We start from the raw sequence: 11,604 nt of genomic DNA, 5'->3' as shown, positions 1-11,604 counted from the left end.
AGTTGGCTTAAAGCTCAACATTCAGAAAACGAAGATCATGGCTTCCGGTCCCATCACTTCATGGGAAATAGATGGGAAACAGTGGAAACAGTGTCAGACTTTATTTTTCTGGGCTCCCAAATCACTGCAGATGGTGATTGCAGCCATGAAATTAAAAGACACTTACTCCTTGGAAGGAAAGTTATGACCAACCTAGACAGCATATTCAAAAGCAGAGACATTACTTTGCCAACAAAGGTTCGTCTAGTCAAGGCTATGGTTTTTCCTGTGGTCATGTATGGATGTGAGAGTTGGACTGTGAAGAAGGCTGAGCACCAAAGAATTGATGCCTTTGAACTGTTATTCTGGAGAAGACTCTTGAGAGTCCCTTGGACTGCAAGGAGATCCAACCAGTCCATTCTGAAGGAGATCAGCCCTGGGATTTCTTTGGAAGGAATGATGCTAAAGCTGAAACTCCAGTACTTTGGCCACCTCATGCGAAGAGTTGACTCATTGGAAAAGACTCTGATGCTGGGAGGGATTGGGGGCAGGAGGAGAAGGGGACGACAGAGGATGAGATGGCTGGATCGTATTGCTGACTTGATGGACGTGAGTCTGAGTGAACTCCGGGAATTGGTGATGGACAGGGAGGCCTGGCGTGATGCGATTCATGGGGTCGCAAAGAGTCGGACACGACTGAGCGACTGATCTGATCTGATAGTAATAGGTATGCATATGGTGTTATGAGAATACACAGGTGGGATCTGCTACACGTATCCCATACCCATCTCAAAATTGACTCCATATATCCAAAGCAGAGCCCATCTTCACACAAGCATATTCTTCCTCATAGCTTCCTTATCAGTGGTTAACAACCACTGATTCAAGATGGAAATGTACCCCCCCCCCACCGCTCCCGCAATCCCTGACTCCTTTTCTCATTCTCCCTTGGAATTCTAATAGATTTTAGTTCCAAAACATATCCCAAATCTGCTCTTTCTTTGCCATCTTTCATGTCACTCTCTTGCATTTTATTCTCTTTCAACTTTGCTACAACATAAGTCTCTCTTTCTAGACTCTCTCTAGTCATTATCAAGGCCTCATAGCTAATCTCTAAAATTCAGATTTGATCACATATCCGACCCCTTCCTTTGATTGCTCCTGACTGAAAACAGAAAAATCCAAATTCCTTAAATCATTCATTCTTAAAAATCTGGAGCCAATCTCTCATTCTAGTCTGATCTCCCTCTGTCAAACCATACCAGGGAACTCCAATTATGCCATGCATTTTTATGCTTTCAAACCTTTGCTCATGCCATTTCTTAAGCTTGGAGTGTGTTTTCATTTCTCCAATTAGTCCTACTCCCCCACAAGCAATGCAGTGATACAATCAAATATTTAACCTCCTCTTCCTTTCTGAAATAATCCTTATTTCCCTCTAGGGCTCCTAAGGCTTTTTGTTTGCTTGCTTTTTAATTCTATCACAGAATTACATTTATCACACAGTAAAATGTTATACCTCTTTTCTCCTATATTGATCATTCATTTCGGAAACAATTATTTAGTATAAACCACCACAGTAACCACTGGGAATACAATGAGCACACATAGTCCCTTTGAACTAACTACTTTTGGACAGGGATCTTTAAGGGTTTGCTTATATTATCTTCATATGCTTGCTTATGGCAGTGTTCAGTAAATGTGACTGGATGGCTAATACTTGTTCAGTGTTTAAGTAACAGGGTTTATAGACTGTGAGATGGACGAACGACAAACATGCTACACTACAAGCATTTCTGGGGGTGCAGATATGAATGATTGGGATAGAGGCTAAAAAAAACAACAAAAAAAACAACAACAAAACAACCACAACTACCTTTTGACTGTGCCTGACTAACTCTTCTTTTAGGTTTCCAACCGTGAAAAGCAGTTAAACACCATTGAGCCAAATCTTGGATTCCCTCTGAACCCAAACATTCTCTCATCACTTCCCTCCCAATCTCCATCATTTCTGTTGCTCCACCAGTGAAAAAAATGAGTACAGCTTTAGGGAGTCTTAAAGACAATACTTGGGCTTTCCCAGTGGCTCAGTGTTAAAAGAATTAGCCTGCAATGCAGAAGCCACAGGTTCGATCTTTGGATCAGGAAGATTCCCTGGAGGAGGGCATGGCAACCCACTCCAGTATTCTTGCCTGGAGAATCCCATGGACAGAACAGCCTAGAAGGCTACAGACCACAGGTTGCAAAGAGTTGGACACAACTGAAGTGACTTAGCATGCACACACACGGACGATACTTAAATAATCTTGCTGAATTTAAAGAACACTACTTACCAGTTCCTAAGTATCAACTGTATGCCCCACATAGTACTTAGAAGCTTTACATGCATTGTTACTAATCTTCATACTACCCTTCCCAGATAGGTATGAACTTCATACGACAAACTGAGGCTTAGAATGGCTCAATAATGCTTAAGTTCAGGGAGACAACTGTAGAACTTGATCCAATCCCAGGGATCTAGGCGCCTGTCCTTTTCAGGAATGCATCTCTCCTCCTTGGTGTTCTGTCACCATTCTCTACCCATTCCAATCCATCTTCTATGTTGTTCCCAGTTTATGTTGTTCCCAGTTGTACTCTTCTAAAACACAGATCTGATAAGATTACTCTCTGTTCAGTAAAGGACAAGTCAGAAAGCAGCAAGAGAGTCAAGTCCCAAACATGCTTAGCAGGCCAATTCCTATGGGCTTGTAGCTCAATAAAATTAAACAACTACAAAGAAGTTGTATTTTAAAATCATATGATATTAATCTCAGCTTTTTTCCTGGATTTGAGGTTTGTTGCCCTGCACTGGTTTTCATATGAACTTCTCACAACATATCCCTGGGAAGGGTGGGATGAATCTAACAAAACTCCATGGAAAATCATCGCATCTTTGAAAAATAAATTCCGTTCCACCACTACTAATTGCTAAACAATTGAGGTGTCTTTATTGAAGTCTGACTTTTGAATTTCGTGACTGATTCTTTGAATTATTTTAGTGAGCTTAGAGAACCTATTACTTTAAGCCTTCCAAATAATTTTAGCTTAGCTTTAAAAACCAAAAAGAAAATGAAACTTAACCATCGTGGGCCTACAGCACATATAGGCAAGAAAAACCAGCTTACAAAAAAGTCACTGTTAGGCAAATTTTAACCCATCACGTCTGTCACAATTAACTTCTTTAAACTATGAAGTGACTCTTCGAGCTTGATTTCAGATGAACCATTAAGGATACCTTAAAGAAATATAACTCAGTCAAAAGCTTTCTTAATTTAAATAAAAATTTAAAAAATTCAACCTTTCTACATAAGTATTACCATTTTAGCCATTTTTAAGTGTATAGTTTCATGGCTTTCAGTATATTTACATTTAGTGCAACCATCACCACAACCTATCTCTAGAACTTTTCCATCTTCCCCAACTGAGACTCTGTACCTATTAAATTCCAATTCCTATTCCCCCAGGCAACCAACATTCTACTTTCCGCCACTAAGAATCTGACTACGAGGTATTTCATGTAAGCAGTGAAATTATATGGTATTTGTATTTTTATGGTTGATTTATTTCACTTAGCATAATGTTTCCTAAGCTTATCTATGTTGCAGCATTTGTCAGAATTTCCTTTCTTTTTTATGGTCAGATAGCATCCCATGGTATGAATATACCACCCTTTGTTTATCCATTCACTGGTCAATAAAAGTTCTAAAAGCCTAAATGTAACTTTATGGACCTTTAGGATAAAACTCACAAAATCAATACAGAAAAATGCCTAAACACCACAGCTAATGATTTCAGAGGTACTATACTTTTCCCTTTCTTACTGACAAATCGAGCTTTAATAAGACTTTATTCAAAGTTAACAGTCTGGTGTTCTACTGAAAAACCAACTGGGATTTGAACTCCTTAGTCCTTTGTGATTTGACTTGGACCATGTGATAGCTCCAGTTCTTTTAACACATAAAATGAGGGGGCCAAGTCCTTTTAATTCTTTTGTGAATGAGAACATCCAGGAAAGGGAAGGGGGGCAGGAATATCAGGTGCCTCCCAATCCTAATCCATGATGCAGGCATTTTAAGTGTCATTTTTACAAACAAAGAAACTGAGAATCAGCATCATTAAGTATCTTACCTTCAGTCATATATTAAGTAAGTTTGAGACTTGGGATATCTGTATTTTTTCTGATTCCAAAGTTCACAGTCTCCCCTCTATATCTTGATATTTTAATGAAAGGTACAAAAAGAGGTGGGGATGAAATGCACATAAAACAGTCTTTAACTGAGTTGATTATCGAGTACAACACTGTTGACACCTGAAAAAATAAACCATATAAGTGGTTTTTCCATGTTCCTATGGCTATTTTAGGAACCAGCACTCTAGTTTTTTCCAGAACTCTAGGAATGCTGGCTTTATGCCCCTTCAACACAATACCTCTGTGACTAAATATTTAAGTTACTTGGATGCCATGACCACAAAAGAAATCCAACTGTGGGAACACAGGGAAAATTAGTTAATATTAACATACTACTCATTCACAAGGTCATATTATATTTCTAACAGTCGTACACATTTTTAAGCATCCCTATATTTACTTTTTCTGGAATGGATTTCTCAAGCATAATATAACTCACACCAGTTTTGTAAACATAAAAACAAATATTTTTAAGCAGTGCAGGATTTTCTAAAGACTTTTACATTTAGTGCAACCATCATCACCACCTATCCCTAGAACTTTTCCATCTTTCCCAACTGAGACTCTGTACCTATTAAATTCCAATTCCTATTCCCCCAGGCAACCAACATTCTACTTTCTGTCTCTATAAATCCGACTACTCGAAGTAATCCATATAAGTAGTGAAATTACATGAACTGGCTTGTAATGCACTGGTCATAGCAAACACCCTCTTCCAACAACACAAGAGAAGACTCTACACATGGACATCACCAGATGGTCAATACCAAAATCAGATTGATTATATTCTTTGTAGCCAAAGATGGAGCAGCTCTATACAGTCAGAAAAAACAAGACCAGGAGCTGACTGTGGCACAGATCATGAACTCCTTACTGCCAAATTCAGACTTAAATTGAAGAAAACAGGGAAAACCACTAGACCATTCAGGTGTGACCTAAATCAAATCCCTTATGATTACACAGTGGAAATGACAAATAGATTTAAGGGATTAGATCTGATAGAGTGCCTGAAGAACTATGGACGGAGGTTCGTGACATTGTTCAGGAGGCAGTGATCAAGACCATCCTCAAAAAAAAAAAGAAACACAAAATGGCAAAATGGTTGTCTGAGAAGGCCTTAGAAACAGCCGAGAGAAGAAGAGAAGCTAAAGACAAAGGAGAAAAGGAAAGATATACCCATTTGAATGCAGAGTTCCAAAGAATAGCAAAGAGATAAGAAAGCCTTCCTCAGTGATCAATGCAAAGAAGTAGAGGAAAGCAATAGCATGGGAAAAACTAGAGATCTCTTCAAGAAAACTAGGGATACCAAAGGAACATTTCATGCAAAGATGGGCCCAATAAAGGATAGAAATGATATGGACCTAACAGATGCACAAGATATTAAGAGGTAACAAGAATACACAGAAGAACTATACAAAAAAGATCTTCACGACCCAGATAATCATGATGGTGTGATCACTCACCTAGAGCCAGACATCCTGGAATGTAGTCAAGTGGCCCTTAAGAAGAATCTCTATGAACAAAGCTAGTGGAGGTGATGGAATTTCAGTTGAGCTCTTTCAAATCTTAAAAGACGATGCTGTGAAAGTGCTGCACTCAACATGCCAGCAAATTTGGAAAACTCAGCAGTGGCCACAGGACTGGAAAAGGTCAGTTTTCATTCCAATCCCAAAGAAAGGCAATGACAAACAATATTCAAACTATCACACAATTGCACTCATCTCACACGCTAGTAAAGTAATGCTCAAAATTCTCCAACCCAGGCTTCAACAGTACATGAAGCATGAACTTACCGATGTTCAAGCTGGATTTAGAAAAGGCAGAGGAACCAGAGATCAAATTGCCAACACCCCTTGGATCATAGAAAAAGCAAGAGAATTTCAGAAAAACATCTACTTCTGCTTTATTGATTACGCCAAAGCCTTTGACTATGTGGATCACAGCAAACTGTGAAAAATTCTTAATGAGACAGGAATACCAGACCATCTGATCTACCTCCTGAGAAATCTGTATGCAGGTCAAGAAGCAACAGTTAGAACCGAACATGGAACAATAGACTGGTTCCAAATCAGGGAAGGAGTACGTCAAGGCTGTATATTGTCACCCTGTTATTTAACTTATATTCAGAGTACATCATGCAAAATGGCAGGCTGGATGAAGCACAAGCTGGAATCAAGATGGTGGGAAGAAATATCAATAACCTCAGATACGCAGGTGATACCACCCTTGTGGCAGAAAGCAAAGAGGAACCGAAGAGACTCTTGATGAAACTGAAAGAGGAGAGTGAAAAAGTTGGCTTAAAACTCAACATTCAAAAAACTAAGATCACGGCATCTGGACCCATCACTTCATGGCAAACAGATGCGGAAACAACGGAAACAGTGACAGACTTTATATTTTGGGGCTCCAAAATCACTGCAGATGGTGATTGCAGCCATGAAATTAAAAGACAAGCGTCTTCGAAGAAAAGCTATGACCAACCTAGACAGTATATTAAAAAGCAGAGACATTATGTTGCTGACAAACGTCTGTCTAGTCAAAGCTATGGTTTTTCCAGTAGTCACGTAGTCATATAAGGATGTGAGAGTTGGACTATAAAGAAAGCTGAGTGCCAAAGAATAGATGCTTTTGAACTGTGGTGTTGGAGAAGACTCTTGAGAGACCCTTAGAACGCAAGGAGATCAAACCAGTCAATCCTAAAGGAAATCAATCCTGAATATTCATTAGAAGGACTGATGCTGAAGCTGAAACTCCAGTATTCTGGCCAACAGATGCAAAGAACTGACTCACTGGCAAAGACCCTGATTCTTGGAAAGACTGAAGGCAGGAGAAAGTGATGACAGAGGATAAGATGGTTGGACGGCATCACCGACTTGATGGGACATGAGTTTGAGCAAGCTCCGGGAGTTGGTGATGGGCAGGGAAGCCTGGCATGCTGCAGTCCATGGAGTCGCAAAGTTGGACCTTACTGAGTGACCGAACTGAACTGTATTTACTTTTTCTGGAGTGGATTTCCCAAGCATAATATAATTTACACCAGTTCTGTAAATAAAAGCTAATATTTTTAAGCAATACAGGATTTTCTAAAGACTTTTCCTGTTTTTAGGAAATTACTCAATATAGTTCCTTCTCACACATAGTGAAAACGATCAATCTATTCCATTTAGAATACCAACCTGTCTATATTTGGATCTGAAATGTTTAAACCAGGTGAACTTAATGCCAAGCAAACAAGTCATTTGCTAGATGACCAAAGCCTGAGATTAATGCAGTAAAATGGTTTCTCTTTTCCATGACCTCTGATTTTCAGGGGAATGTGTGAAGACAAACCATGAATGTTTAACAGAAGACACACAAGTTTTCTGAATCTTTTGATGTATGAGTGCCCTAGTCCATATTTATACAAGGATGGTGGGGCATTTGTTAAGAGTGTTGAATGGGGGGGGGGGGGGGTTGCTGCTGCTGCTAAGTTGCTTCAGTCGTGTCCGACTCTGTGTGACCCTATAGACAGCAGCCCACCAGGCTCCGCCGTCCCTGGGATGAATGGGGGCAGTGGACAACCAAAAAACATTTCCTGAGCACTTTCACTCACAGCACTGGAATAGGCACCATGTAAGAAAATAAAAGAATTCACACATACTCAATTTAGTGTCAGAGATTTCTGTTTTAATTTAATATATATTATCTCTTTATTAGGGGATAGTTTACAAGTTCTGTTTAACTTTATTTTTTAATTGAAGGATAATTGCTTTACAGAATTTTGTTGGTTTCTGCCAAACATCAACATGAATCAGCCATAGAGTACATATGTCCCCTCCCTCTTGAACCTTCCTCTCTCCTCCTCCTCACAGATGCTTTTAAACCTGTCTAAAAAGATCTTTCCTCACAACCAAAAAGCAAAAATGTAAAAATAACAAATAGATGTTTCTGTTAGGGAACAGTTTTTTTTAATCTAAGAATTAGCTTTTGAGGTTACAAAATCAGATTTTTCGTCAATTCACAGAGAATTCAACAGGTAACTATGATAAAGATGTAGCCATTTCTCTTTTGCAGGTATACCAGAGGAAATCATGTATCACAGCAAAAGAGATTTACATGACATATCTCTATTCTCACCTTGCCGGAATCCGTTCATCAGCATATTTTAAGGGCATAAGAAAGTTTATTAATCTACAGTAAAAATATTAAAATGATTAATTCATAGTTCTTAGCAGTAGTGTTATACAAACACCCAACATTTAATCCAATTTAGCCTTAAATACTATCTCTTAATACCCATGACAACATTTAAAATACATTCCCAAATAAATATTCTGTACATCAATTCCTTTTTCTGACACAAGGGCCGCCCTCAGAAGCTGGAAAATAAGATAACCAAAGATTCTTGATTATAACTACCAAAGTGTATATAAATAAGGGAAAATGAGGAAAAGAAATTTTAAACATTGTTAAGCTTTAAGGGTTAATAACATTTTATTAAAGTTATCACAGAAAGCAATTTGCTAATGTACCTTAAGAGATGTCATATTTTATTAAGCAGAAAAAAATTATTGCCACAAAGATTAACAGATGACAAGGAGTTGGGACTTATTACATAAAAGCTGATGCAACTAACTGGAGATAGGTAACAGCCATGCATTAACTCCAAAGAAGCCTAAACCTCCAAATTCAGCACCAGGCCACACAACTGAGAAAATATACTTCAAATGTTTTAGATCCAAGGTAATATATACCATTCAATGTGAAGCATGAACTTAAAAACAAGTTTAGGGCTTTATTTATACTATTTTATGATCACAGAAAAAGGGATTTGGGGGAAAAGTTAGGCCTTACAGAACTCTACTTGATAGAAATATAAAACCTTCAAAAAGTTCTGGTGATTACCTCAGAGTAATACAGTTGTTCTGGCAAGAGAAAACTTCCAAGCTAAACTCTATAAACTAAACTGTTGATGACTTGCAAACTGCCATATTTGGTCAGTCTTTACACATGAAGAGAAAAACAAGGCAGTTAGGGGTCAACAAGAGTGGTTATAATGTAAGTTTAAGTGTCTATCCAGTATTGTTTTGGATTACAAGTTTTCTGAAGAATAAGGATCTTAGGATCAACAAAAAACTGGACAGACTGGGAAGGGAGACCAGGTAATTTATGCAAAAAGAAACAGCTGTTAAATTTATATGTTTTATCAGGTATACCCATGGATAGCCAAGTCCTTAGCCTTTCTTTTTTTAGTATCTAACTATGGAAAATCAATAAAACAAGGTAGTTACATACAAAGCACCCAAATGCATGCCAAACCTTGCTTTATGAACACTGGTTAAATTAGTACTTCTTTAATGTTTGAGTTTTAGCTCTAAGAAAGATTAAGTTTTACGTACACTTATTTCACATGCTTGAAAAGTGTAGTATCTGATTATATTGACACTACAAAGATAACACTTGTGCAGCCCATGTCAGAAACTCAGCACATCAGCAACTATAAAGACACACCACAGTAGAACTGACTTAAACTAATTATTTTCTGAAGCCGGTACTCAAAGGGCACATGTTAAAATAATCACTGTGAAATGGCGAGACCTTCAAAGTAGGCTTCATGTCAGCTGGAAACACTTCAACTGAAAATGTGCTCAATAAAAGGTAATGACTTCTCTAAATAAAAGAATCTGGGCTGTAAAGTTTAGCTAGAAACGTACTCCATAATAGAAAACGACTTCTTTAATGAATCAAGGCTGTGTGGTTTGAGATATGTTTATGAAAAACCATGTTCCCTTATGTAGATAATGTGCATAATACACTTCTTTCAATATGCAGTAGAAGAGATAGGAAACAAGTGCCTTCACTTTTACAGTCCTACTAAACTACAATTGTATCCAGGTTAAGCACTTGCAAACTGCTAATAGAGCACTATGCCAAAATCAACTATACTTAACATTATTTAAAAGTAAAAAGAAAATTATGCAAAAAAATGCCAAACTGTATGCAGTTAATAAGTACCCAAATATATACCTTAATACCGATGAGCTGAGCTAGTTAACTGTAAACTAAGTTATAAACCTGAAACGAAAAGGAACTGTGTACCATAACATAGCAACAGTTCAACTTCAATGACAAAGTTGAATTGATAATACGTACCGAACCCATTATTAATAAATACAAATCAATCGTGGACTCAAATTTTATTAATAGAAACTGAGGTCTACAAAGGAAGACAACTCTGTCCCTTACTCATTTTCAATTTTTAATAAGTAAACTCAAATAAAACCTTGAATATACATTAAAATAGCACCTTATACACGCTAGAATTAAGGCCAACAGGTCCTTCGTTTAAAAAGGAAAACGTGCACTCCTTTGGAACCTAAGTTTTTCAACTTTCTAAACCTCAGTTTTAATGTGACAAACTCAGTTCAATTCACTTTCTTCGTTTTTTTTTTCCCCTCCTAAACAAAGCAGCTGGGATACAGACACACACTCGCGACTTACTAGTCCAGTCCCACGTATGTGAATACAGGTGTTTATTTGAATGAATATATCAAGTGAATTGTAAAACCCTGTTCCCCACCCCCGCCCCCGACAACAAACAAACAAAAAACCCTCAAAAGATCTCCAATTCTTCAAGTCGGATGACGATTTAATGGGGCACTTATAGCGTACCAACAGCATGGTCTGCTAGGGCTTTTGCTTCCAAGATAAAGGAACCGTAAGTATGGAGATGACTGTAAAGGCAGTTGCAGATAATAAACCGAATGTTAGAAGAGAAGGGACACCAAAGTACCACCAGGCAATGGACAGCGAACTCCTGGAAGTCTAGGGTGATCCTCGGGTTCAACACCTAAAGCTTTTTAGGCTGCTGGGAATCACGATACAACAATGAGGTACTGGGGGCAGACACTTAAAAGAATCTGGGAAGACGGGGCTACTGGGGACACTTAGATAGCAGCTGGGAAAATGAGACGGAATGGCCAACACGAGAAGGAACACCGACACTAGAATAAAGCAAGCTTTTCAAATCAGGCGCAGCCCAGGAAGCTAGCTTGAGGCCGAAGCCAGCCTAAGTCACAGGTACAGGCCCAGCGAGCAACGGGGAGAAACTGAGGCTGAGGGAGCAGCCAAATTCTCAAACAGGACCTCTCTCCAAACATAAAAAGTCAAGAGACAAACCAGCTTTGCAGCGGGGGCGAGGGAGACGGCCACAAGTGCACCACCGGGAAGGCATACACCCACCCAGACAGGGGGAACCGGTTTGGGCAGGGGCTGTCCGAGCGTTCCCGCTTGCGCATGCGTCCTCCCCCCGCCCCCAGGGCCGCTGCTCCCCCTCCCCCCAATCACTGCTCCCCTCAGAACCCGGCTCGTCGAGGGAGCTGAACGCAGTCTCGCCTGCCCAGCCCCGCGGGATAAGA

At 39.0% G+C, this 11,604-nt stretch overlaps 1 protein-coding gene across 3 annotated transcripts in view; it reads right to left on the bottom strand.

The window, feature by feature from the left end:
- The window catches only part of RABGAP1 (RAB GTPase activating protein 1), a 170,058-nt gene that overhangs the window by 149,444 nt on the left and 9,010 nt on the right, over positions 1 to 11,604 (bottom strand). Inside the window, exon 1 of one of the 3 annotated variants that reach the window (XM_010844021.1) lies at positions 4,147 to 4,927. The exons of the other annotated variants lie outside the window; for them this stretch is intronic. The gene's annotated coding sequence lies outside the window, so the exon portion shown is untranslated. Of the gene's footprint in view, positions 1 to 4,146; positions 4,928 to 11,604 lie in introns of those variants that run through there. 3 annotated transcript variants of the gene reach the window in all.

This window comes from Bison bison, unplaced genomic scaffold (assembly GCF_000754665.1).
Source record: "Bison bison bison isolate TAMUID 2011002044 unplaced genomic scaffold, Bison_UMD1.0 scf7180017864193, whole genome shotgun sequence".
Classification (NCBI taxonomy): domain Eukaryota; kingdom Metazoa; phylum Chordata; class Mammalia; order Artiodactyla; family Bovidae; genus Bison; species Bison bison.
This window is presented reverse-complemented; position numbering and strand designations above follow the sequence as displayed.